This window comes from Vespula vulgaris, chromosome 25 (assembly GCF_905475345.1).
Source record: "Vespula vulgaris chromosome 25, iyVesVulg1.1, whole genome shotgun sequence".
Classification (NCBI taxonomy): domain Eukaryota; kingdom Metazoa; phylum Arthropoda; class Insecta; order Hymenoptera; family Vespidae; genus Vespula; species Vespula vulgaris.
The window spans coordinates 166,311-178,531 of NC_066610.1; the positions used below are offsets into that span (position 1 = coordinate 166,311).

General features: G+C 25.7%; 1 non-coding gene across 1 annotated transcript; it reads right to left on the bottom strand.

Moving 5' to 3' along the window:
* Positions 1 to 6,990: 6,990 nt before the first annotated feature.
* LOC127072471 (U2 spliceosomal RNA) lies at positions 6,991 to 7,181 on the bottom strand. Its single transcript, XR_007785472.1, has one exon. It is a non-coding gene; the product is annotated as a U2 spliceosomal RNA (small nuclear RNA).
* Positions 7,182 to 12,221: the final 5,040 nt, after the last annotated feature.

The window sequence follows — 12,221 nt, forward strand, 5'->3', positions numbered from 1 at the left end:
TGTTTTGTACACTCATAATTCAGTTAACTACATAAAATTTCACTAACTGGTTTTGCATTTGAATTTCTTTCGAGCCGAATACGTCAACTTCGAGAAGCAAAATCATACTGGGAGAGAATGAAACAGTGAAGAGACTCCGTTCGCAACGCGCATGTCCTTCGTGAAATGGAAACAAGAATCGACATTGTAAAGAGAAAATGACAAATAATTACTTAATAGTTAGAAAGAAACACTCGTTCAGTTATGTATAGTGAACATAAATGGGGAGAAACGTACGATAGACTATAGGTATTGCATGAATTATTGCTACCTAAAAACTCTTTCTATCACTTCGATACAATTTTTCATACGTACATTTATTTTTATTATTTTAAAAATTTATTACAAGGGGAAATTAGAATACAAGATGCAGGAAAAAGCATGGGGTTGAAGTCAGTCGAAGTCAATGACTCGAGCCATTACTATGGATCTGCAATACGACGAGTATTCCAAAAACATGTACTATACTTATAATTTTCGATTTCTCAAATTAATAGGCATTTGGCGTTATGATGTGTCACCAAAGCAATTGATATACATTTGTGCTTTAAACTTTATGATAGCCGTGGGATCATTTTCACAGGTAAGACTCATTCTGATACTCGATTATAATAATATGTGACTAAAATGAAGGAGAGAATGATTCGAATACAGAAGAACGATTATTTTATATTGATAACAACTGATTGGGTTTCAGATTTATTTGCTGTTGGCATCAGAACTGAAGGTAGTTCCGATCATCAAATTGATGGAAACAACCTTGCCTTCTTTATGTTTTGCAATGTGTTACTACAACATATTAGTAAATACTACTACTGTTCGTAATTCAAATATTTCATTTTGTATCATAAGTGACAAAAATGTATGTTACAGAAGGTTTATACCGTCAAACTTTCAGATGAAAAGAATTCTGCATCATATTAAATTTGATTGGGATAAACTGGCGGACAAACCGGAATTAATAATCTTAAAAAGATATGCGAACCGAACCAGACTGTGTACAATAATAATCGCAAGTAAAAGAGAACAAAAAATTATTAACTGTTGAAAGTTTATAATGCTATGCCAGAATAAGATAATTGACTACGTCTACTATTTCAGTTGCATTTTATCTATATATTATTTTTTTGATATCACCATCCGCTGTACGTTTTCTTCTGTATAGTCTTAATGTTGCAAACGAAACTAAATTAGTTTTACCAGTAAGTCTTGATGATATTTTGAAAAATCAAAAGAATTACCATTGGGCATTTTTTTTCGAGTGCGCTTTCATATTCATTATAAGCACAATTGGAATCGCCCATTACTCCATGTTTGTATTAATTGTACAGCATGCCTGTGCACTATTCAATATTGTCGCGTAAGTAATTAATTAAGCCGATGTATCGTAGAATAAATATTTTCAATATAAAGTTCATTTTTGTCCTAATCCACATTATTTTTTATTTTTTACAGTTCGAGAATAGAGGATGGATTTAAAAGTAACCCGCTTAATCTTAATGATGCCAATCATAGTATATTCGCGCAGGAGTACGAATGGCTCGTCGATATTATAAAACTCTATGATAACGCCGTTGAGTTTGTATCATATTTTATAAGCCTCTTCTCTTTATAATTTATACACAAAAGTGTTAAATTTTTAATAATAATATTATTACTTATCTTTTTTATTATTACATATTTTCAAGTTTTGCCAATTTAATGAAGTTGTATCATAAGAAAATTTATCCGTTCGAAGTGTTCTCATCGCTGCTTTTTATAATTATAAGTTATCTTTACGTAAGCAATTTATTAACAAACAATTTTGACCCTAATATTTGTATTATTGTAGTAAATTAAAGAGATAAAATATTTTTTTCCAGTTTTTTCAGTTACTTTCATTTACGGTAAATACATGCGATGTATTACAAAAATGTAATTATATTATTTGATCCATGCTTGTAATATATATTTATTGTTACCTCGGACAAAAATTAATAAATGACCACGCCGAAATATTTATAAAATTGTTGGTATTGTTCTTAATTTATTTTAATTAAATAACTTATCCACTTGGATATTAATGATAAATTAATTTTTCCAGATGTCAAATTCCATTTTACTCGTTTTCATTGAAAACGCAAAAAATGTTACCCTTTATGATAATGAAGAGCATGATGCCATGCAATCTTTCTATGAGGGGAGTGATTGTATTATCCAATCTGCATTTTGCTGCGGTAAAATACATTTTATAGATAAGTACAATGACAAAAAAAAATTTATTCTAATAAAAATTTTTTATTCTAGTTAATGCGGATGTCATTTTCATACGCTAGAATATTTTATAATTCGTTGTGAATTTAACCCAAAAAAATTCCAAATAATATATTTCGAATATTTTGGAATGTACAAGTGCAACGATTTTTGCTTGATAGTTTGAAAATATTCAATATAAGGTAATTCGGGGAGTGATAACCCATTTTTGTAATATTTTCTGTACTTCGTCAATTTAATCGATATTCAAAGGAAAAAAAAAAACATTAGTAAAAGTAAACAGATAAAAGATTAAAATGTCAAGATAAAATTAAAAAATAATTTTAGATTTTTGTGAAAAAGAATAAAATTCTCTTCCCGTGCAACCAGTTATATCCATATTCAGATTTTCATGGCTCGAGTAAAAAAAAAAGATTTTGAAAATAATGAGAAGAAAAATTATTTCCTTCTCTTGCATAAATCTTGTCTATAGCGATCATTTAAATCTTAGCATGTTTCATATTATAATTAATTGATGTAATATCTTTATTGAAAAAAAAACAAAGGATATTTTTTATACGTTTCATTGACAAGATTCAGTCTTATAACTAAAAATATCTGAATTATGGAATGAATGAACAAAATATTACACAGTGTTCATTCACAGAACTATATCGCCCAAAATTATTCTATATAAATGTTTTAAAAGCAAATTTTTATTTCTTCGTTTAGGTTCTCTTTGTTTATTCTACGTTCTACTTTTTAGTTACTTTTGGGTCGCATTATCTATATATAATTTGTGAGTATACATAAATATATATATGTATACATAAATATATCTATCTACATATATGTACTCTTTGCATCATGAAAATAATGTATAGTCTACTAACCTATCAACAACCGATAAAGAACAATTTTCTATTAATCGTTGATAAAGCAGAAAACAATTCCTGCATATTACTTTCGAAAAAAAGATAAAAATTTATTTTCATGGTAAAGTCCCCTAATGATAAGAGAAATCTCCAATCTCTATTAATAATAGTACACTGTGCAGTATAACTATACATATCGATCACCACCCACCAATTGATATATCACCGCTTTATTTTTCACGATAAAACGTAGCACTGACGCTAAATAATTTCAAATTTCGATATAATTTAAAAATAAAAGAAAATATATACAATTTCTAACTATTGTACAAAAAAATAATTCTATAATCATATTTACGTTCAACTCACAGAACAATAGCTTAGCGTGTTTTATAATATTTCAATAATAGATAAAATTTTAAAAAATAATATTCTTTTCTTAGTTAGATCCATAAAATTAATACTATTAGTGTTCACTGTAATAGTAAAAGATATTAGAAAAAATGAATTTTATATACCGCATTTATTAACCTTTTTAAATTATTTATTAATAATTATACTAAATTAATTAATTAATCTATAACAAATATACAAATAAATCAATTAAACTATGTAACACTTTATATTATGTAAACAACTTATTCCTCACACGAGTGTGTATATATACGTATATGAAGTAAAACAAAAAAAAATCGAAAGCATAGAAAAATGCCTACCTCCTGTCATCTTGTACTTATCTTAATAACTCCATCGAAAAAGAAATTGAAGTGCTAACGAATTCACAAAAAATATAAAACTTTTTCTTTCAATGTGCATAAATTTTTCAAAAGAAGTGATATAAGAAAACTGTAACACTAAGATATTAAACACTCTTAATAATAAGAGTAATTAGAATAATTACCGAAATAATTGTTTTCCAAAAACGAAGTTATTCTTTTTCAAACACTTTACTCGTGCTGATCATGTGTATTATGGTATCACCAATATTATATGATGTTAAGTAGATATTATATGTCCCTCTCATGAGTAATAATTTTTTATATATTTATAAATTCAATAAACAATATAAAATAATACATTTCTTTCCAAGCGAATGAGTCAACTTCTATTAGCAAAATCATACTACGAGAGAATGAAACGAAGAAGGGCTTGCGCACGCAACGCGCATGTCCTTCATGAAAGGGAAAAAATAATTGACAATGTGAGGGGTAAATGAGAAATAATAATTTAACAGTTAGAAAGAAACATCTGTTAGTGGATTATTGGACAAAAGGGGGAGAAACGTTGGATAGGGTATAAATTTTATATGAATTATTACTACGAGAAAAAACTCTACCACATCGATACAATTTAAAAAATGTACCTTTACGTTTATTATTTCAAGAATTTATCACAAGAGGTAGTTAGAATATTTGATCCAGAAAAGTGCATAGGGTTGAAGTTAATCGAAGTTAGTGAGTCATAAGAGGTATCAGTATGCCTTTGAAAGAGGTGTATTTCGAAAATGAGTATTATACTTACAATTTTCGATTTTTTAAATTAATCGGCCTTTGGTATTATGAAACATCACTAAAATATCTGATTTACGTTTGTTTTTTAAACTTTATAATAGCCTTCGGATCATTTTTACAGGTAAGTCCCATCGTGATTAGTGTTTATACTGATTTATAATTATAAAAATGAGTTCGATAATGATTTAACTAGTTGTATAAATGAGTCTGATTATTAAATATAAATAACAACTGGTTGGACTTTAGATTTATTTGCTCTTGACGTCAGAACTGAAGGTAGATCCGATCATCAAATTAATGAGAACTTTCTTACCTTGTTTATGTTACGCATCCTGTTTTTACAACTTATTGTTGAATGCTGCAATTGTCCGTATTTGGCCTAAATATTTTATTCAAATCAGAAACGACAAACACGCATGTTACAAAAATCGATATATCATAAAACTTTCAGATGAAGAAAATTCTATATAGCATTAAGTGCGATTGGGATAAGCTGGCGAACAAGCCGGAATTAATAATCTTAAAAAGATATGCGAGTCGAAGCAAACTATGTACAATAACAATCGCAAGTAAAAAAAAAAAGAAAAAAAATACATTATTAAAGTGTTACGAGTTTATGATGTTACTACCCGAACAATATAATTAAGTGCTTTTTCTTTTTCAGTTTCTTTTTATCTATATATTACTTTTTTGATGTTACCATCCGTTGTATGTATTCTTCCGCACGTTTTTGGTGTCGTGAATGGAACTGAATTAGCGTTGCCAATTCGTAATAATTATTTTTTGAAAGATCAAATGCATTATTATTTGACATTTTTTTTCGAATGCACATTACTAACCGTTATATGCACGATAGGAATCGCTTACTGTTCTATGTTCGTATCAACTATACAGCATGCCTGCGCGTTATTCGATATCGTTACGTAAGTAATTAATTATGACGATGAAACAAACATTTTCAGTTAAAAGTTCCTTTTTCCTTTTGTTGTTTAATTTATAGTATTTGTTATTTTTCACAGTTGGATGATAGAGAAACGATTTAAAAATAATCAGCATAATTTCTACCGTGATTATACTAGGAAATTTGCTCAAGAGTACGAGTGGATTATCGGTATCATAGAATTTTATGATAATGCCATCAAGTTTGTATTCAATTTTACAAGTCTGTATTTTGTAATTTATACACACATGTTGCTAATAGTAATATTATTGTATATCTTTTGTTTTATTCTCCAAGTTTTGTAGACTTAATAATGTTGTTTTATGGAAAAATTTTTCTGTTCAGTGTGTCCTTTTGGGTATTTTTTATCATCGTAGATTATCTTTACGTAAGTAATACATTTACAAACGATACTGATTCTAATATTTGCCGTATCGTAATAAATTAGACACGTACAAATTATTTTTCAGTTATTTCAATTACTTTCTTTTAATCTGGATAAAACCGAAGGACTAACAATTTTTTCTTTTATTTTTGCAACTATTTTCATAATATATGTTTACTGTTATCTTGGACAAAAATTAATAGATCACCACACCGAAGTGTTTGCAAAATTGTAGGTATTCCTAGTATTTTTAATCAGTTTACTAATTCCATTGGATATATATATATATGAGAAATTAATTTTTGCAGCTGCCAAATACCGTTTTATTCGTTATCATTAAAAACGCAAAAAATATTACTCTTTTTAATATTAAAAAGCATGAAATCATACAATCTTTCTGTGAAGGGAATAATTGTAATATCGCATTATCTTTTCGCCACGGTAAACAATTTATGAACTATAGTACTAATAAGGAAATTTTATACTAATCGAAATCTTTCATTCTAGTTAATGAGGACATCATTTTCATACGCTATGATATTTTATAAATTGCGTTGAATTTATCGACCAAACAACAAATGTTAAAACAATATCCTTTGTTGCTCGTTATTTTCAAATAGTAAATACGTATAAAAACACTGCAATAACAATTAAAATTTTTATCTTCCATTTAAGACTTTTTTATTTATCATTATTGTGTACGTTCTATTCTTTTAATTTCCTGCTAAATCATCAATACACAATTCTTAAATTCTCGAAATACTAAATTATTTTTTAATTATTTGGAAATGTGCATATTGTGTGTAGTAAAGTAGTATAGGAATTAAAATGCGTGTGTCTTGTACGTAAATATATTTTATTTAAAATTTGGGTACGACCATTTAAAAAAAACTGAAATAATTTAACGCAAGAAGAAGCTTGCACTTTTAGAGTTTTTCGAATGTTCGTATTATTTAATACGATGGTTAAAAATAAGTCTAAAAATGAAAAAATTTATTTTTTATTTTATTAAGACGGGCTGAATCCGGCGGTACTGCAATACCGACTCAACCCCCGGCAGAGGCGGAGCAAGCCCCGGCCTTCCGCCAAGTTTCAAAAATCTAGCTAATATTCTGGCTGCTCCATGAGCAACGTATCAGATATTAAGCTGATAAGAACAGATACTACACTTTGATCTTAGCCATAGGCCGAGAAGCGATAACTAGAAATCCTTAGAATTGTTAAAATAAGTATCTTCGTGTCGAGAAATGGTTGCAAGAAGAATGCGACATCTTGTAGTTATTTCGAGAATTAATTGCAGTTTGAAAAGATTTGTGCTAATGGCAGTACAACAACACTAAACAGTTATAATGGGTGAGCGTTAGTCCTACGTCGTTTCACGAATAAAAAATAGAAAGACTTAATATTTATGAACGTAATTTTCTTCATATTTCTGCTTCTTAATTTTACAAAATTATATTTCAAACGAGACATTTTTTATTTAATATTTTTTATATAATAGACTAGAGAAATAAATATAAATGTATTTGTTGTACCTTCACTCATATATTCATATCTTTTTGCAATATCATGTTATAATTAAAATTGGAAGTTACTCATTATTTATTGGTTTTATTCTATTAACATTAATACTATCAATTTTTTTTTAATTCAAAAATTGAATGGAAATCTGTGAAATAAAATAAAAATTAAATTTTTGTAAAATTTGTGAGATTAGTTTCCTGTTGAAATGCAAAAAATATAAAAAATGAAGATTAAAAATTATGAAGATTTGATGAATCAAAATAATGAAGATTAAACTTATGATCAAGATCCTTGGAAATTTTATTGTAAATTTATATATATATATATATATATATATATATATATATATACATATATATATATACATATATATATATATTTATTATTTCATAATAGAATATACTTGATTGAACTGAAACGTAGATCAATCTTCAAATGGTGAAGATCAATAAATTTCTTATAATATTATTAAATATAAATTTTTCATATTTAATCTAGCATAATTGTACTAATATAAATAATATAATTTTCACATTATATAATTTTGTTGTAGGCACAAAAAAGAAATTGAATTACGTAGAGTTAATGAACAATTGTTACACATACTGACTGCATATACAATGTTGTTACCTCTACAACATGTACCTATTATATGTTGTACTTCATCTAAATGTTCTATGTATTACTCATTGAAAAAATTTTATAAAAAAAATGTGATGACATCAAAATTATGGATTCTATATTTATAACAGGAATATAATATGGTAATTGAGAAATATATTGATTTATTTTAAATCTTGAAATTTAATGCCAAATTTATTTTTAATTATATAACCGATTAAATTTCAAATTCATATTAATAATTAATACTGTTTATTTTTTCAATGAAATAAATAATAAAATTTTGTTAAAGAATATCTACAATGAATCTAAACAATAATGCAAACTTGTAAAATCAGAAATATTGAAATGAAAAATTAATAATTTATATAAAAGCAATTATATTATATAATTATACTTTTATGTTTGAACTTTTAAATAGTAATTTCAAACAGATAGTTCTAGTTGGAGATAGCGTTAAAAATTTGTTCTAGATAAAAATTTAACTACATAAAAAAATTATATAAGTTATTTCTATTGCATTGAATTTTTTATCACAATTTAATCAAATACCAAGGGTGGTATATATATCAATGATTAAAACATTCTATGACACTTAAAATGTTTATTATTTCATATTTGATAATGAAACATCCACAAATTATCTATAAAATGTAACAAAAAAATAAGATACGAAAGTTTGAACGCTATTTAACTAATAAGCAAATTATTTGACAAAATCTTTAAGTGCATCAACTTTATTGAAGTATATAAAGAAATTTAGAGGCATTAATAATTTATAAAAACAGGATATAAATATGAGATTAAGTTGTTTTTATATATTTTTTTTTAAGTGATTGACAACATACCTGACATTAGTAATTGTTATTCTATATTTACATTGTTTTTAATCACTATTACAAAGAATTCCTTATGCTTTTGAAATTTACACAGAAATGCTTTATTTATTATTTAATTAAAAAAAATTCATGTAAATTAAAGAATTTTTTCTCCCAATGTACGTAACTTTCCTTTAATAGAATAGAAATAAGAAAACATTGATACTAACCCTCTCAATGTCCACTTAACAATAAAAATAATTAAAATACTTTTCAAAATAATTGTTTTGCAAAAAAGGAAAATAATTCTCTTCATTTTTTGATTAAACATTTTTTATTCTCTCATAATTCAATAAAAAAAGACTAAAGCACTCGTACTTCTTTTGAACATACATCACCTTTGAGTAAAAAATCATATAGCGAAACAATAAATGATGAAGAGCTGCGCACGTAATACGCATGCTTCGTAAGAGACTGCCTACGTAACGCGCATGTCCTTTTGAAAGAAAAAAAATAATCAACAATGTAAGGAATAAATGATAAATAATAATTAATAGCTAGAAGGAAACATCTTTGTTATATATGTATAATAGGTCTAAAGGTCTAAGGTCTATGATATAAGATTTTATATGAATTATTGCTATGGAAAAAGTTTTCTGTCACTTCGATACAATTTTTGAAAAGTACTTTTACGATTATTATTTTAAGAATTTATTATAGTTAGAATATTTAATGAAGGAAAATATATGGGGGTTGAAGTCAGTTGAAGTTAGTAAATTATAAAATATATCAGTATGTCTTTGAACAAAAAAAGTATTTCGAAAATGAATATTATGTTGGCAATTTTCGATTATTTAAATTGATTGGCTTTCGGCATTACGAGACATCGTTAAAACAACTGATGTACGATGGTTTTTTAAATTTTATGCTACCTGTAAGATCATGTTTACAGATAAATTTCCTTATCAATCTTATTTGTGTTTATATTAATTTATGAATAGAAAAAATTAACGCGGGAATATCAATTCAAATGTTAATAAATAATTATAATTTTGTATTCAATATAAATTTATTATAAGTTTATTAACTGATTCGGCTTTAAATTTCTATGTTCTTTACGTCAGAACCGAAGATAGATTCGATCACTAAATTATTGGAAATGATCTTGCCTTCTTTAAGCTTCGAATCATTTTATTACAACTTATCGTCGAGTTATGCAATTGTCTATAATTCATTGAAATATTTGAATTAAATCATAAACGACACCAACGTATATTAAAAATATTGATTTGTCGTAAAAATTTCAGATGAAGAAAATTCTGTATCGTTTTAAATGGGATTGGGATAAACTGAAGAACAAACCGGAATTAATAATCTTAAAAAAATATACGAGTCAAAGCAAATTGTATATAATAACAATCGCATGTAAAAAAAAAATACATTATTAAATTGTTAAAAGTTTATAATGCTATACTAGAATAAAATAATGAATTACTTCTACTTTTTCAGTTGCTGTTTATCTGTATTTGCTTTTTTGATGTTACCATCGGTTCTTTTGTATATCTTTGACATCGTAAACGAGACTAAATTAATATTGCCAGTTTGCGTTAATTATTTACTGAAAGAAAAAATGCATTATTATTTGGTACTTTCACATTTCTAATCATTATATGCACGATAGGAGTCGTCCACTGTTCTATATTTGTATCAATCATAAAGCATGCCTGTGCATTATTCAATATTGTCGCGTAAATAAAAAATTAAAACGATATATTATGAAAAAAATATTTTCGATTACAAATTTTTTTTCTTTTTTTTTGTAATTTACAATATTTTTCGTTCATCATAGATGGACGATAGAGGAACGATTTAAAAAACAACCAAATAATTTCTATCGTGCTTGCATTCATAATAAATTTGTACATGAATACATGTACATAGATTGTCGGTATCATAGAACTCTACTATAACACCATTGAGTTTGTATATAATTTTACAAACCTGTACTCTTCATAATTTATACATACAATTATTTACAATTGTTAATTGTAAATATTAATATTACTTTTCTTGTTTTTACCTTTTCAAGTTTTGCCAATTTAATGAAATTATATTATGAGAAAATTGTTCTGTTCGAGGCTACGCTTTTTATTATAGTTAATTATCTTTACATATGTAATATATTTATCAAAAAATTTTAATTCCAATATTTGCAATAGTATAACAAGTAAACGTATAGAAATTTCTTTTTCAGTTATTTGGATTATTTTCTTTTACGATAAATATGAACGGATTGAAAAAGTATAATTATATTATTGGATCTACTTTCGTAATATATATTTATTATTATCTTGGAAATAAAAAATTAATAGATCACCATACCAAAATATTAATAAAATTGTAGGTATTGTCGTAAATACTTCTAATGAATTGACCAATTTCCTGGAATATATATGATAAATTCTATTTTATTCGTTATCATTAAAAACGCAAAAAATGTTATCCTTTGTAATAATGAAGAGCATGAGGCCACGCAATTTTTCTATAAAGGGAATAATTGTAGTAACCCATTATATTTTTGCTACAGTAAAATATTATACAGATATAAACTATACTAATCAAAAAATTTTACATTAATAGAAATCTTTTATTCTAGATGATGCAGAGAACATTTTTATACGCTATAGTATTTTACAATTCATTTTAATTTTTATCAAGAAAAGTAACAGATAATAAATGCTGAATATTTTGTTTTATAAAAATGTGCAATAAATAATTTGTGTTATAGAAATAGTAAACGTATACAAAAGCCACGTATACGTAATAATAATAATAAAAAATTAAAAAAAGATGGATAATTCGTTCAGTTACCATATTTACATATTATTAAGAATTGTATAAATTATTAATGTACGTACATGTATCGTAAATACATATTTGTATATCACATACATTTGTTAATTAAAGGATCTCGTTGATTTAGAAATTTAAAAAAGACATTTTTTTTCATATTTCGAAAGTTTAACATTTTAAAAATGTGCTTTTATATTTATTTGGTAAAATTCGAAATATTTTAACTGCTTCGATCTCTCGTAGAAATAACAGTTAAGTTTGTTTTAGAATGATTAAATCGCAGAACTGCTTAACCAGTACTTTTAATTTTTACTTCATTATATTTTAGATATACGAAATTATACTTTGAATGTAAAGACATATATAAAGTGGAAGTAAATAAGTATTTGTTTACAGATAAGATTTTATTAAAATATGTCCTTG